Raw genomic sequence first — 6,246 nt, forward strand, 5'->3', positions numbered from 1 at the left:
CCCTTTAATTTTTAGCCCATAAAAGCCAAGAAAGTTTTGTATTGATGAGAGAATGCCTCAAGACAGATGAAACACAGCTCAGCACCCTGCTGCGGGTGTTGACTATCCTCAGGTCTCCTTGTCTTAAAAAGCTGATAGAGATCAGCACCTCCCAGGTCTGAACCTTTAACCATTTGCCATGTTTTGCCTCACAGGCAGCTGCACTTCAGCGGTGGGTGAAACGATTCCTCTTTGTCTGAAAGGGCAAATTCTTCCCGTTAGATGTTTGTGCTCACCTCCCATTAACTTTGGTATGAGCTGAGCTCATGCTTCCAAGAGCAAAATTTGGCTTATAATTTGTGCATGCTTCGGGACCCTTTGGGTACCATATAAATGTAAGATACCGTGATTCAGTGCTAAAGAGCAGAGAGAATGCAAACCCCCAGAAGACCCTGTAAGAGAAAATCACGTAGAACTTTTGTTTAAAACAAAAAAGAAAAAAAGGGGAAAGATTAAGAAAAACAACTGAGGTTCATTCCCAAGATGATTTCATTGCAAACCAAGGACTAGAGTGCACATCTCTCATGTGGTCAGTTCTTTGACTCCGGTGTGTTCAGGGCCGCCGGATCAGGCGCAGGTTTGAAGCATTATTGCAAACGCCTTTACCTCCTCTATTTCCTGGGTTTTAATCAAACTCACTGCGCTGCCAGAGGTGTTTCATTTACCGGGAGTGGGGTCAGCGAGACAGCCCCAAGCAGCAGGAAATAGCAAATGCAGAACAGTTCCTCCATGCTTGGAAGCTCTCCGAGGGCAAACAGTGCTTGGATGTTCATGATTATCTACCTTTGTTGCCCTCCTCACAAATCTGGGGCACCCTGCTATCTCCTCTGGGGGGCAAGTGGTGTATGGGGGGGAATCAGAGGTTGCTGGGTTTGGGAGTTTTGGTTATTGTCTTCTGATTTCACCGACCAGCTCTGTGCCAGTGAAAAGAGCTAACAATGCATATATTTTATAATTGTATTTTCTATCTGCTGCCATTTTATAGTTTCTTGGCTTGTTACTACTGTCATAAAATTACTTTATTATATTTTCCCATCTGTTACATTTCTCCCTCTTTTCAGGGGGACACTGCATGATGCACATGGGCTAATTTAGCTTTAAAATTATTGTATGACTGTTGTTTATGGAAAACGAATGCTGTATTTGTGGAACAACATGTGGCTTCTCTGTAGCACCGAGGAGAATGTATGAAGTCTGTAAACACAAATGTCAGCAAATGGACATGGCTCATCTCCTACTCCAGCTCCTTTGCTTTTATTTGTGATCTCATCCACCTTAGTTAGAGCTGTAATTGCTCAGTAACTTAGTCCTCCACTCTGCCCTCCCAGTGCCCAACTGGGATTGCCCTCTCCCCTGGAGAAGTGCAGTGGTTTGCTGGCAGTGGAGCCATTCAAGCTCTGGGTGCAAACCAGCCTTAGAAGAACTGATTTAACACACACACAAAAAAGGACAGGTGAATAACTATATGAATTCACTCTCCCTACCTTGCCTGTCTTCTGTTGTCTTTGTTTTTTCTGTTTCTTCTGTTCAGTTTGGTCAAAGCCTCTTGGTCTGACTATTCTTTCTCATACCAAGTATCTGTTGGGAAGGATGAGCCACCCCCAATCTTCTGCTCCCCCTAGGAAAACTGGGCTGTGACACCGTGGTCTGGGTAGCAGAAAGGCCTGGGAATGCTCCAAGCACACACCAGGGCTTTAACAAGGCTTTCCAAAACTTCTCTAAGTTTTTTTGCCTTTTAACGCCCACTTTTTATTGCAATTTGCACTGTCACTGATGGCAACATCAGGCCATCTTTTTCCATGTATACACGATGTATATTAAAGACTGTTAAATTATGTATATTATTAGATGAAATTGGCTGTTTAAACTGAGAGTTTGGTGATCCCAAGAGGTTTCTGAATACACAAAATCTTGTTTTAAGAAAAAAATAAATTGTGGTATTTAAAAGTCCTATTTATGTAAAATCCACCTCTCCTTTTCCTCTCCTTCCTGCCCCCAGGTGTAATACGTTATACTTTCTAACCATAATTTTATCTACAAGAGAGGAAACAGTAATTACTGTAAACAATGGGCAAAGAGAGACCTTTCCCATCAAACCAATGACTGGTGGCTTCACTGGAAGGCAGGAGAGTGTTTATGGAAGGTACCAAGTTTGCACTGAAAGGCTTCAAGCAGTGAGTGTCCTGTCTCTACCAGGACTTGTGGGTAACACAGAATACCTTTTGTGTGTGATTTGACCCATAGCTGTAAAACGTGTGGATGTAGCAATTACCTGTGTCAGTTAGTTAGCAGTTAGCTATGTTTGGACTACAGGTGCTTAACTGGAAACTCTGGGTGCATTTTCAGTCTTTACAGTTGGCCAGGTAATTAATGGCAAAAGTTTCAGAAAAGGAACTCCAGGTTTCCCATTTAGAATAATGTTCATCTGTTGCTTGTGATAAAAAGGTTAAAAAACCATCAGAGAAGATCTCACAGAATCATAGAATATGCTGAATTGAAAGGGATCATCGAGTCCAACCCTTAGCCCTGCACAGGCCCATCCCCAGGGGCCAGGACATCTCACCATGTGCCCGAGATGTCAGTACTAGGTCTGACCAGAGCAGTGCCAGATCCCTCTGTGTTCCCTCTCCGTGGCTCCCTTTGGCAGTAGGTACTTCTCTGCTGGATGTCCCCCAGCTCAGGAAAGGGAACAAACAGAATTACACACAAAATCACTGCTCATGCTGGAATTTAGCTTGATGAAGACCTCAGACTGAACTGGCAAGGGGGTTTTGTTTGAACCCTGCAACCCCTATGCTCAATTCTTTATTAACTTTTTCAATATGTTCTATTGCAGTCAGGCAACAATGTGGGAGCTATCTTGCAGCTAATTTAACACCTGTAAATTCCCATGGCTGTTAGTGAAACATTGTATAGACTAGTGGGTGAAGCATTTGCCTCATATATCAAAGGTCATTAGTTCAGCGTTTGTTAACACTGTAGGTTTTATTAAATTTTTTTCCTTGCTTTTTTTTGCACCAGTGTACTTACAGCCTGATTAATTCTTCTGCTTCCCAAAGTTAAATACAAAAAAATGAGTATCATCTGACCCAGAACATTGGGGCTAAATTCTTTGTTGAAATCTTGAATTAGCCTGCTGGAAATGATACTTCCAAAGCTCCTCAGCCGATTAGTGACATGCAGATTGGGAGCCAGTGTGAGGACAGGAGAGGAGAGCAGGGGAGCATCGTTCTTGCTGGCCTGGCTCCCCTGGGAGAAGGGCAGGTAACAGTTGTGCCCAGCTCAGCACTTATATCAACTTCAGACCAGAGAACCCTGTGGGTTTCTGTATCTGAACTAGTAGTCTCCACTTAGTTGACACAATTCCTTTTGTGCCCAAAGTTTGGTGCTCAGCTGGCTGAGATCCCAGCTGGTGCCACCTCAGCAGCAAGCAGCAATGGCTTTATGTAACTTGTGTGCCTTCTGACATTTAAATTAATTCTCTTTGCGGAATATTCAACAAATAGACACCTCTCTACTATCACAGATATATTTTTATTTCCTGACTTTCCCATTTTTGCTTGTTTTTTGTTATGGTAGTTTACAGTTTTGGACTATTTGGAGGGAATTCTTGGGAGACAGAAGGTGGTGAAGAGGAGACACAACCCACCACAACCAAACCAAAACATCTGCCAGTAAGCGATGCCTCCCTCAGTGTCCTTGGACACCCTGCCTGGTTCTGGGTGGGGGTAGGGCTGCCCCTGATTGAGGGATGGTCTCCGCTCCCTTTGGTCAGGCTGGTTGGTCCCAGTTACACAGGTCACATCACTGTCTTACCCTGTGCTGCTGGTGAAAGCACTATTTCCCTCTGCTGAGCACGCTGTGTCATCGCTGCTGCACTGGCTGTGCCAAAAAGAGCTGACACAGTGAGCTCTGAGCCCCACAGCTGGTTTTTCTGGATGTTTTGTATCTAAACTGACCCTTTCTCAACCCTGTCATGGGTTGGGTCCACCACAGTAGCCAACTTTTCAAAACATAACCAGCACAAACCAACATTATAATGAAACCAAACAGCTTCTGAAGATGAAATCACATGGACTCTGCATCCAAATGTGATGCTGCAGCTTCTGGGAAGTGCTGAGCATGCGCTTCTTCACCTGGAAAGGTCTTGGCATGTGTGCTGTTTATCAAAATAACAACTCATTGAAATACAGCTGAAAGTATTGCCAGAAACGCTGAATGAACCACTGTTGTTTCCAGACTACCGTGGTCTCTACTGGCTTTTCCAGAGAAGGGAAATCAGTGGGCTCAGAGAATGAACCCTGAATACAGCTCTCACCCAGCTGTCTCTCGTTCACCTGCAGTGCTGACCCATCTCACAGACCTTCCACAGAGCTCAGATCCTGCAGTTCCCTGCAAGAGGGGCACCCCCTCCTCCAGCCACCTTGACAGGGATTCTGGACACTACATTCAACAGTAGGTGCCACTTGTCAAGGGTCCCCTCCCAGGACATGCCACTTAATGCTCCTGGTTATCAACAGAGAAAAGAAATTCTGAATGCATTCCTGAGACTCCCTATTAATTGCATCTGAAATAAGCTGTGCTTTTTATTAACATCATTATGCTGCAGCATTTTATAGGATATTGGGTTCTTTGTAAGACACACATGCTGTTTATATTCTTATCTGTATCTGCCTCAGAGGTGCCTTTGTGATGCAATTCATTAATTCATGACTGAAATGTCTCTCTCGTTCTACACCATTTAGATGCTAAATATTTTCTACAAAGCTTATTAAAGCATGTTTTGTTCCTCAACATTCACTGTACTACGAAACAGTCACATAGATATATTCCACAGCAATATTCAGTTTGCAGAGTAAGAAAAACACCCCCTGAGGCACACATGTATTTTAGACAAAGGAAAAGGTAATTGTTAGCAGGTCAGAGGTGCCCCAAAATTATCAGCAGCTTCTGTCTGTATTCTGAATAATGTAATAATAAATAATGGCCCATCTTCGCGAACGAAGATTTGGGGAAAGGTCTTTTACCTTTCCAGCCTGCGCAATGGATTTTTTAGGTGAGACACAGCCTGCGCTGAACTGAGCCCACCCTTTAATCCTAAGGTTCATCTGCCGGGGCCAAGCAAGCTTGGACAATGGCAGTGAGGTCCTCAGGACGTAGGTTTGTTTAGAGTGTCCTTCTCATAGATGGATGGCCACACAGGGCTAACGACCTCCATCAGGCCAGGAGACCGGGATTTGAACCCGTGGTCGCAGCAGTGAAAGTCCTGCACGCTAACCACTAGGCCACAGCATACATGCACAGATAATGTCAAACAACCTATGCTCAAATAGTAAGCATCATTCTAGAAACATGACTAATAAACCCACTTCCATGGCAAGTAGCAATAAAGCGTATTTGGGTGAAGGGCTCAGCTTTTCACTGGTGTGGCCACTGCACCCCTCGGCTTTGGAATGGCTGCCCTGGGCCCCTCAGTGCTGATGCCACCCTTGCCAGGGTCAGATGTGTCAGTGCTTGCACCGGCAGCCTCAGCAACCTCGACTGCTGTAGCAGCAACAGCTGTGCAGAGACTTGGCTGCTGAGTGCACCGTTGGTGTGTGCTTGCTTCAGACACAGCCATCCCCACCTCCTCCTCCTCCTCTCCTCTCTTCCTCTGGTGTCACATTCAAATGCTGGACACCATGAGCCAAACTCCCTGCAGCTGCAGAAGGGAAGGTTGAGTGTCCGAACACCTCCTGCCCTGCCCAATGGGCTCAGCAGGGCATGAGAGGGGAAGAAGCAAGAGATGTGTGTGTGTGCACGTGTGTATGTGTATGGGCATGTGCCAGGGGAGGTTCAGGTGTGGCATCAGGAAGATTTCTTCATGGAAAGGGTGGTTGAGCATTGTAAGGGGCTGCCCACAGAGGTGGAGTCCCCATCCCTGGAACTGTTCAAGAAATGACTGGACATGGCACTCAGTGCTCTGGGCTGGGTGACAGGGTGGGGTTCAGTCAAAGTTCGGACTTAATGATCTTGGAGATCTTTTCCAACCTTAATGATTCTATGTGTGCATGTGTGTGTATGTGTGTGTGGGTATATGTATGCGTGTACATGTATGTGTACTTATGTGTACATGTGTGTGCATGTGTGTGTATGTGTGTGTGTGTGCACTTATGTGTACGTGTGTGTGCATGTGTGTACATGTGTGTGTACGTGTGTGTACTTATG

Source organism: Neopelma chrysocephalum, unplaced genomic scaffold, assembly GCF_003984885.1.
Source record: "Neopelma chrysocephalum unplaced genomic scaffold, ASM398488v2 Primary Assembly neopelma1_303, whole genome shotgun sequence".
NCBI lineage: Eukaryota > Metazoa > Chordata > Aves > Passeriformes > Pipridae > Neopelma > Neopelma chrysocephalum.